This window comes from Anarrhichthys ocellatus, unplaced genomic scaffold, assembly GCF_004355925.1.
Source record: "Anarrhichthys ocellatus isolate YVR2014 unplaced genomic scaffold, GSC_Weel_1.0 scaffold1594, whole genome shotgun sequence".
NCBI lineage: Eukaryota > Metazoa > Chordata > Actinopteri > Perciformes > Anarhichadidae > Anarrhichthys > Anarrhichthys ocellatus.
Genome location: NW_022281568.1, coordinates 1 through 10495, shown reverse-complemented (window position 1 = coordinate 10495; position 10495 = coordinate 1). Strand labels below are relative to the sequence as shown.

At 43.1% G+C, this 10495-nt stretch overlaps 1 long non-coding RNA gene across 1 annotated transcript; it reads left to right on the top strand.

The window, feature by feature from the left end:
* The first annotated feature begins 31 nt into the window (after window positions 1–31).
* LOC116377713 (uncharacterized) lies at window positions 32–10481 on the top strand. The gene is made up of 3 exons (XR_004212232.1): window positions 32–597; window positions 6363–6392; window positions 10146–10481. It is a non-coding gene; the product is annotated as an uncharacterized LOC116377713 (long non-coding RNA).
* The last annotated feature ends 14 nt before the right edge of the window (window positions 10482–10495 follow it).

The window sequence follows — 10495 nt, the reverse complement described above, 5'->3', positions numbered from 1 at the left end:
TCACTCCTCCTCAGTCCAGATATGGTCACTTCCTGTTCACTGGTTGTTAAAAATGCCATGATGGCGAAAGACGTAGATGGCGACGGACAAATTGTCGATCTCGAGGCTTCAAAACGTCCACAACCTGATGAGTGACGTCACGACGACTACGTCCACTTCTTATAGAAAGTCTGTGGTTACAAGTGGTGGAGAAGTGATCAGGACTGTATGATTTGTCCTTCACACTTGGAGAAATCAGATTTGTGTTGTAATAAAGTTCTATAAGGACAACTGGGGCTCATCAAGTTATTCTTTCATTCAGAGTCAGAATGAGCTTTATTGGCCTTTTATGTGAAACCATTAACACCTGATGGATCTTAACCGACTTCCTTCATCCTCTGTCTCTTCTGGAGTGAGTCCAGTGTGTGTTTTCATGTCCAGCGGTCACATTGAGACTTAATTAACATTTGATTGTGTTTGATTTCCAGTGTCACAAGAACTACATCCCCGTGTGCGGCTCCAACGGGGACACCTACCAGAACGAGTGCTACAGGCGACAGGCGTCCTGCAAACAGCAGAGGCTCATCTCGCGGGTGTCCGACGGGCCGTGCTCCGCCGGTGAGTCTGCCAGGAAAAACACAGCCGGGTCAGCGCAATGGAAAAAAAGCTGATTGATTGAGGGCAGGGGAGTTCAACCACAAAAAGGGAATTACCACTCTTCATTTATTGATATCGACCAGCGGGAGGCGTATGTGTGAGGACATCAGTCAAGCGTCTGTGAAGGTTTCAGTCATTTTAAGAAAGGGTGTTCGTCAAAGTGTCGTCTGAGGAAGTAATTCACCTTCTGCCTTGTAAAAACAGACACAACTCGTCTTCTTTTGTTTCTGAGCCGTCGCGTCGTAACGTTCGGCTTTTTATCGTCCATCAAATGCTGGAGAGCTAATGATGAAGTGAGACTGTTGAGCTGACTCTTCTGATCAGATGACCGGTTATGAAGAAGGGTCAGTTCACCCACATTAACAAACATTGTAGTAGTTTGGAGGTGTAATTTAACTGCAGATTTTCATGAAATCAGAATTATAATTGGCTTCATTGGCCTTAGAAAATTTAAAGACAATGAAGCTGAACAAAAAGGTATAAAGAAGGTGAAAAAAGACTGTTTCTGTTTATTATAAAGAAGAATAGAAGTCTGTTCTCGTGTGGACTTTAATCCAGTCTTTTCCCAAGAGTGTTTATACCAAATCCCGCCCAACTGTGCTGTGATTGGCTAGTACTACTGTGCTGTGATTGGCTAGTACTACTGTGCTGTGATTGGCTAGTACTACTGTGCTGTGATTGGCTAGTACTACTGTGCTGTGATTGGAAGGTTGAAAACCCCGTTAGCGTTTGACAAAAGGTGTATCATAAATAAACGGCATCGTTTAAAGTATTGTCAGATGTTGAAGTAATAATTTAAAGTGTGCAGCTTCATTGCGACTCTCTCAGTACAAGATGATCGTTGTATAACGAGACTATAAGTGTCTCACTAATATTATTATATAATATATTATTATTAACGACTCACAGTCGTTAATAATAATATATTATTATATAATATATTATTATTAACGACTCACAGTCGTTAATGATAATATATTATATAATAATATATTATTAACGACTCACAGTCGGCCGCGCTGCAGCGTTTAACTTCACAGTCAGTGTATTTTTTAATTGACTGAACATCAAATGCTCGTCCTAGTTTCTGGAGAACGTCATCGGTCCGATTGATTTCAGACAACGAGCCGGTTAATCAACCACAGATCCATTTTAATTAGGAGCCGGTAACGTCCTCCCGAAGCTGAGAGGTTCCCAAACCGGAGTGCAGGGACCCTCCGGGGGTCCTTCAGAGGTTACAGAAGGGACAGAAGTGAAATGAGGTTAGCCGTTAGCGGTGCTGCTAACGTTACTAGCTCTCCTCCTGTTGGTTAGCCGTTAGCGGTGCTGCTAACGTTACTAGCTCTCCTCCGGTCTAATCACTGATTGGTTGTAACATGCAGACAGAGACAGACGAAGAGTAGACAGAGATGTCTGCACACTCAGTGTTTGCCTAAAAGACATACAGTCATGGAGGGATATTTGCATGACGCAGAGTTTATTTCCCCTAAACCTCCAGGTTTAATGTTCCACAGCTGGATGGCCAGCAGCCATAAATCAGCTCCATGCTGAGGCAGAAACAGAGCGCTAACGAGTTAGCATTCTCCTCATCAGACAGCCGGCAGACTCTCTGGGTTCAAACGTCTCTGCAGGCCAGTCAGCGGTAATGTTCTCATCCCACTCTTGAGAAAGGTGATGGGAAACTCACAGCAGCAGCAGCAGCGGTGGCGATGATGGCGGTCAACTCCATCTGCAGGGGCAGCGGCCTGATTTCCCAGGAGGCCCCGCCCCGGCGCTCTGCCCTTATTGCCCCGTTACACCGGGGACCCGGCGCCGCGATATGTCGTCCCGCTTCCCTCGCCTCCGTCATGAACTATTGCAATTTCCTCTCCCCGAGATTTATGCTTGCTGTAATTGAAGCGTTGGGGCGGCGGTGGTACAGACACTCAGCGGAGTATATGTTCCCCGAGCCGGAGAGGAGGCAGCGGTTTGGCTTCTCTGACAGCGCGGGACCAGGAGGTTACGGGAGGGCTGAGGCCTCCTCACTGGGGTCTGATCTCAGGTCAGCCGAAGGTCTGAACCCCCCCACCAGCCGGAGGTCAAAGTTATTACTCTTTAGAACCTGTGTTGTTGGCTTCTGGACGTTACTGGCCTGTTGAAAGAGAACGGAAGAGAGCAGATTTCACACAGGTGGATGTAACACCAAAAGTCTTTTCTTCACCTGAACTTTGAAGGTTTCTGAGTCTTTGGTCCAAGATTCTTACTCATGTCTTCTGTTGACGGAACAGTTTCAGTTTCAGGTTTTCAAGTCGTCCCAAAGCTGAAGAATGAACTTCCTGAAGTGGAACAATGTTTTCTTTTTGTATTTTGTGTGAAATGAGCCTTAAAGTTGGACTGAAGCTGCAGCTCAACACATTTCGTGTCCCTTCAGTGAATGTTGTGTCCTTGTTCTTTATTCTTCTCTTTCGTTTCCAACCGTGAGCTGAAGAGAAAATCGACCTTTGTGTTTGATCTTTGGTTTTAAGGAGTATTTAGTTATAATAAATAGTCACACCTGCCTCCGCCGATCTCCGTCAAGATCCAAAAGAGCCGGAGCAGAACTAGAGCGATAAAGGTGGTTTTACTGTTCATTATCTCTCACGTCATGAAACTAAAGTTAGAGAAGCATCGGAGTGATTCACGTGTTGTGCAGCAGAGGAAGCAGTAAAAGCTGCGTGTGCTTCATTAAACACAGGGTCGGCCATCTTTAATTTCCTCAGCAGGTTTTATTTACTCGGTGCCGCTGCAGAGTTTCTATTCAGCGTTTGTTACAAGATATCTGGAATAATGTTCCCGTGTGACCCGAATATTGATATTTAAATTATAGAGATATGACAGCTTGAACTGTGATTAAGAGAGATTTCTGTTCTCAGTGCTTTTCATTCATAAACTTTGAAGATTATTGATCAGTTTTTCTGCGGTTCGGCTCGTTTTTATCGCCAGGATGAAACGATTCATTTTAAAACACCCTCCAACCTTTCTACCAACATTTCTACCAACCCACTTCCTTCTTTCCTTCCTTCCTTCCTTCCTACAGCTACCTTTTTCTTACTTCCTACCTTTATACCTGCCTACATTCCCTCCTTCCTACTTTCTTCCTTGTTTCCTATATCTACTGTCCTTCTCTTCTCCCTTCCCACCGACCTACTTCCTTCCTTCCTTCCTTCCTTCCTAGCCTCTTACCTTCCTCTTCCTTATTTCCTTTCTAATCAACTACTATATCTATCCTTCCTCATCTACCTGTCTTCCTACCTACATATCCACTACCTTCCCTTTGTTCCTTCTATCCTTCCTAGTTAGGACACTACGTAGCTACGCTACCTCCTTCCTTCCCTCCAACCTTTCTATCTTTGCCCCCTACTTCCTTTTCTACTGACTATCTTCCTTCTTTTCTTCCTTCCTACATTTTTTCCTGCCTACTTTCCATCCTCACTACCTTCCTACCTTTTCTCCCTTGTTTCCTACCTATATCCACTGTCCTTCTCCCCTACCTTCCTACTGACTTCCTACCTTCTTTCATTCCTTCTGACCAGTCTAGCTTCCTTCTTAGCCTCCTGTCTTCCTACCTCTATCTTCCTTTCATCCTATCCACTTTACATATTTTCCTTCCTTCCTTCCCATCGTGAATTCCTCTCTAGACATATCTCTCTCTTCCTACCGACAGTACACATCTACTACCTTCCTCTTTTCCTTCCATCCTTCCTTCCTACACATGTATACACACTCATCCTTTCTTATCTCTCAGGTGTGTTTCTGTGTCTTATTAAGTCTCTCCAGAGGTTCAACACATCTTCATAATATATCATTTATCTCAAAGTATTTGATATTTTTTGGTGACTTTCTTCCCATTTGAACAACAGCAACAATCGTTCTTTCATTGTTAGATTCTGATGAGTTGGCATAAAGACAAACACAGATGTCTGTCGTGTTAAATAACTAAATGCTTCATGTGTTCATGTTGTCACTTAAGATTAACAACCTGCTCATTCTCCCTCATCAGCATGTTTCACCTGCTCCTCTCAGAGTTTCAATCTTTTCCCTTAAACGTTGAACTTAAAGAGACTGCTCGTTGGTAAATGAACATTATTCACCCCCAGAAGAGCTTCCTCTCTACATAGCTACAGCCGAGTTCAACCTGCAACGTCTCAACGTTTAGTCAATAAGACGCTGACAGAAGCATTAATATCTCCGCTCACTCGCGACCCATTTCTGCCTCCTTCTCCCATGAAACAACAATCTCGTGGTGACTTTGTGAAGAAGTGCGGCAGCTAAAGGTGAAGTTTAATTGAACCAAGCAGCCAGTTGTCCATTTCTTAATGCAGCGGCGACGTGCCAGGAACTCCAAACACAGCGGCCGGTTTCTTAATTCAAAGATGCTGCGCCAACATTTTCACCGTCGGTCCATTTTCCTGAGTGAGCTGCAGGACGTTCAGTTAAACCTGCTGCCAAACACAACGCTTTGATTATCAGTTATGGATTTCATGAACAATCTACAATCGGGGGCTGGGTTTGTTATTCACTGCAGACAGTGTGTTAACTTTAAAGAGAGAAGATCTTTGATTTATTGTTAAACCACAATGACTCGTGACTTTACTTGACTTAAGAAATACTTGATACCGGCCCCCAAAGATTAAAAAGCCATTTGGATAAAAAGGATACCAAAGATCATTTTGTTCGTAAACAAAGACTATGAAGTAGTCAACAACAACAAAAAAGAAGGAAATTGAATTGCAGTATCTAAAACCAGCGTGACCTCACACAGCTGTTCGTATAATCATTTATGGAAAGTTACTTCTCGTTTTTCGTGCGTTTTTCTACAAAAGTCCAGCAACAAGTGTTCATTTCTGTTTGTTACATGAATACAGTCTTTTCAAAATAAACTTCTGTCTTCACAAGAAACTACGTAGTTAGATTTAAGGAAGACACCGTGGTTAGGGTTAAAATAACTACGAGGTGTTACTGGAGTACGCAAGTTACGTGAGAAATGAATAAACAAACATCCGTCTCCTGGAGGAAAGAATCGACTTCCTCTCTGTCCGCCTGGCGTAACTTTAAACTTACTGGTGAATAATCATATTGATTAAATACGATTTGTTCATTGATGTTTCCTAAGTATAGCTAACGCTGTGAGAACAGCCTGGCAAAAACTTGCGCGTCTAAAATTGCCGACGGAGACGTAAATGGCGCTACGTTTAGAGCACGTTACGACTTGTTCAGGACTTAAAACTCAAAGTTTAGGACTTGGGACTTGATCGGGATTTGCATGTCTTGACTCGGGACCTCAGCGCAAAGACTTGAGACCACTGACCGAATCTGGCAACCTCAACAGCAACCAACTAATAAACAGCTAAGACATCAGATAAGAACACTCTGGATCTACAGGGTTCAAACACAGAGCGGAGAAGGAAGGAGACACATTTTCATACTTATAATTCATCCACAAGCCCTTAAACAAAAACTGTTTTTTTCATTATTAAAAAAATTATTTTTCATTATTTAAAAAGGTAAAACAGTATTCCCAATGTGTTCCTACACTGATGCACATGAGATGTTTACAGCCTTTATGCTAAGCTATGCTAACCGTAAAGATGTTGCAGGGGACAACGTAAAGGCAAAGAACTCCTGTAATAATTATGAGACCCTTGATAAGTGTTTGGGTCTTTATAATAAAGACATAACTGGTTGTTGTGTCTCTTGTGTCTTTACAGATCCTGGTTCTGGTTCAGGAGACGGAGATGGTGAGTTTGTTTCTTCTTCTTCTTCTTCTTCTTTGGGATATTTCATTTCACTTCTACAAAAAGTCAAACACAAATGAATGACAGCCGCAGTCTGAATGAAGCGTTTGAGGCTCTTTTATTGGTGGGGTAATAACTCCTCTCATAAAGATCGTGTGGAGGTTTTCCGTCTCTGCATTAACTCTCCTGATGAGCGGATTGATATTTTCCGTCCTGCGGGAGTCGAGCTGAAAGCCTCGCCGTTGCCTAATTTGGCAACAGAGACATTTTATGACCATCTGTGAGCGCCGACCACAGCGTTTGTTGTTTAATACGGCTGCTGTGGTGGTGGTGGGGGGGGTAATTGAAGGGGGTCTCCGGAGAGATGGTGTCTCCACCATCTGCATCAGGAGGAAACGGTGAGTTTCTTGCAGGCGGTCAGTTACTGAACCTGACTGTAGCTCTCCTCCATGTTTGTCTTTTACTCTCCGATCGGGGACACACCTGGCGGCTGAATCAACATCCACCTGAAAAACGGTTCCGCTGAGAGAAAAGAACGTTTGAAGAGCCTGAAGTGCCTCTCTTAGCAGCCTGGTCTCACCCAATGAATGACGTAGCTAAACCTGCGGAAGGTAACACGTAATTAGTGCTGTAATTCGTTGAAATCAAACAAAATCACAAAAAGAGCGCAAAACCCCCACAGGTCAGTTGTGAGAGGAGGTGGACGGCTCAGATCCTTCAGCCTGTTAAATAACGTCCGTACTGAAGTAGCCTCATTTTCATAGTTATTTGAACCCAAACTACTTTTCCAAACTAAGTATTTTCCTTCTTAAGATGGAGGTTTATTTTGAAAAGACTGTATGCATGTAACAAGAGTGAACTATTGCTGGACTTTTGTAGGAAAACACACAAGAGATGAGGAGAGAGGGAGCTACTGAAGTCTCCAAAGAAAATAAAACAATCTGTCTGGTTTCATTTCAGATATGTTGAATATTAACATTAAAACATGGCGTCTGTTCTCTTCAGACAGTAGATGAGCCACGTTTACATTAAGGCTGGCAGTAATGAGAGTATCACTACATTGCCTGTTTTGCTGCGTTAGTATTTAGTTTCATTCATAGAATCTATTTTTAAAAAGAACGTCTTTAACCCTTCCTGTCTGTGTTTGACGATGCTGAATCGAGCTGCAGGAGAAGAAGAACAGAGCGCTGCGACGTGGTGAAGCTGCTCCGATCCGTTCGGATCCTTTAACCTTCTCAGCTGACATCTCATTAGCCTCCTGCCTCCACGCTGAGCCTCGCTGACACATCTCACAGCGCAGTGAAAGCCCGGTGAAGTCATGTAGAAGTCATAGACTCAGTCTAGTCCCACTGACGTGTGCGTCACATGGGTCTCTCCTCAGTCAGGCTGCCCAAACTTAATGTGCTGTGATTCGTAGATATCCTACGAAATGACTTTGTGCGTGAACATGAACCAGGAAGTATAAAGAGCCATGCGGGGCAGGTGGGAGGTTGATTAGACTTTAATACAAGAGACAGATTTGTTCCCCGCGTGAAACAAACCCCAAATGTTTCAGGCGGAGACCACGACGGTGTGTGTGTGTGTGTGTGTGTGTGTGTGTGTGTGAAGCAGCAGCATCATCATCATCATCCTGCCGTCTTCAGTCGTACAGAAACAAAAGAGCCTCTCTGCTGCGGCTCCTCGTCGATCGATCGGCAGCCTCCGAGCCCCGACTGAGCTCTCCATGTTCAATACATCCACCCACAGCAGGCCAATCTGTCAGCCAGCAGGCTCTCTCACACACACACACTCTCTCGTGTTGTTTTAATCATGATGTCGCTCTGTAAGTCACATTTTTCTTGCAATAAGCGGGAAGAAATCTGCCCCAGAGTGAGTCTCATTCATATCTGTACTGCAGACCTGCAACAGCTGTTACAGGTCTACATATCTACTACCAAAGATACTGAAGCTGTGGGGTTTTAATGTATTTTGATTTGTTTCTGTTGTGCCGATCCGTGATGAGAACCGGGCCGTGAGTTTTATGATCCGTTGCTCCCGTAATGATCAGAGATTGAGGAGGCGGCTGTGGCTCAGCTGCAGAGTGTAATGAACACTTGAGCTCAAATAGCTCCTGATGGTGTCCTGCATTTGTGTTTGTACTTGAACATCAATCTGAGAACCAAACAGAGTTCTAGACCTTGAGAGAGACCTTTAAAGGCTTCTTTGCTTCAGACGGGCCAAACTTCACCTTCCACGCAAAATCCACTTTAGGTTCACACGACAAAGCTACTTAGTTATGTTTTGTAAAAGATTCTGGTTTGGGTTCATATAAGTACGTTTGTTACGTAACGAAAGTACAGTGACATAAGTCAACGTTTGGTTTCACATGTGACACCAACTGTTCTCCCGGGTGAAGGTCCTGTGTTTGTTTGACCCTTTCATGGCTCCATCCTACGTCACCTCACTTCCTCTTTTGCTTCCGTCATAGTTACTCTTTTTGAATTGGTATCGGTGGTCAAACACGTGAATTGATGAAGACCTTCTGAACACAGAAACAATAAATCTAATTAGACCGTAGGTTTAACAGCAGGACTAAGGAGCGATCTAATTAACTTGCTGGTTGTTCCAGTTTCTTTGCTTTATTGCATTTACATTTTGATGTTAAATTAATATTACTATTATTAGACTGCAGTGGAAACAGCTGCTGCTGACTTTAAGTCTCAACACAGGATTTAATAACTTCAGGTCAAAGTCTTCTCCGGTGGCCGACACGTTTCCTGTTGTCTGGTGTGGTTACCTTCCTCTCCCCTTCTTCCTCTTGTTACCTTACAAAATGACACTTGATGAGTCATAAAGAAACGGCTCTCCTGATGAAAGGCAGCCGTGAGTAAATCCCCGGGGCTCTTTCGGTGTTTGATGCTCCGGTTGTTGCCGCCTCGTCTGCTCTGAACTCGCTCTCTGCAGGAAGAAATGAGCGCCGTCATGCGAGATGACATTAAACCCCCCCCTGTAATGACGATAATAATAACAGTAATATCATAAGATGATAATGTGCGTGCTGTGTTCCCATTTGGCCGATGAGCTCCGGCGGCCTCTCCACACACTCGGCTGTGTCTGATAGAAACGTGTTGAACAGAAGCTGGAGGTCGATGTTCTGGAGAGAAGTGTGAGAAATAATAACAATAAAAGAGCTGATTGTGTTCTTGAAGTATGAACAACATGAATAAACAAAGAAGCAGTGAAGCACAGACGCGATGTTAAATTAAAAATATCTTTTATTTAAACGAGATGAGGAAGGTGCAGCGTGCACAGCTGATCACAGAAATATCACTGATTGTAACAATTGAATACGTTTTATGATTCTCAATCTCCAATACGTTTCCAATTATGAATCCAAGCATGTTCTCCACTAAGATTAATATATTAATTTAAATATGATGTAGTTTTACTTTTCTAAAACTGTAAATTCGGTAAATTTGTTGGAAGTGAAGCAAAATCTCTGCTTCATGGTTAAAAGTAGAGCATGTTTTTTTACTGTTTAATGAACTAATGAAGATTTATACTTGAATGCCACATCTTTAGGGGTAATGTGGTTTATTTGATTGAAGGTGTTTTATTACACTTAATAATAAATAAGGGGTTTGGATTAATGTCTGCATAACTTCATCATACATCTTCTTCTTCCAGCTTCAGCCTTCGTGATGACGGCTGAGAGCTGATTTACGCTTTAATCTCAAACGGTTTACTTTGATTGTATTTTTATGTGATTTGTTCCAGATGACGAGGGTTCAGGCTCCGACGTCGGGAAGAAGTTCACCAAGTGCAGCACGTGTAAATATGGAGCAGAGTGTGACGAAGACTCGGAGGACGTCTGGTGAGTGTTTCACAGAGATTCTCTGCAGCTGGAAGGATTTCACTGAAGCTTAGAAACAGTGAACGTAATCCAGAGCACAACGCCCACATTCTGCCATGTCTGCTTAAAAACCCTCCAATAAGGATTTGTTTTTGAGTTATTGTAATCAAAATGAAAAAATCTGTTAATCTGACCCTCGGTTTAACTTTCGATCAGAATCAGTTGATCATTTGCAACTTCTCATTGAAGTTCTCCAGAGCTGAGCGAATGTATT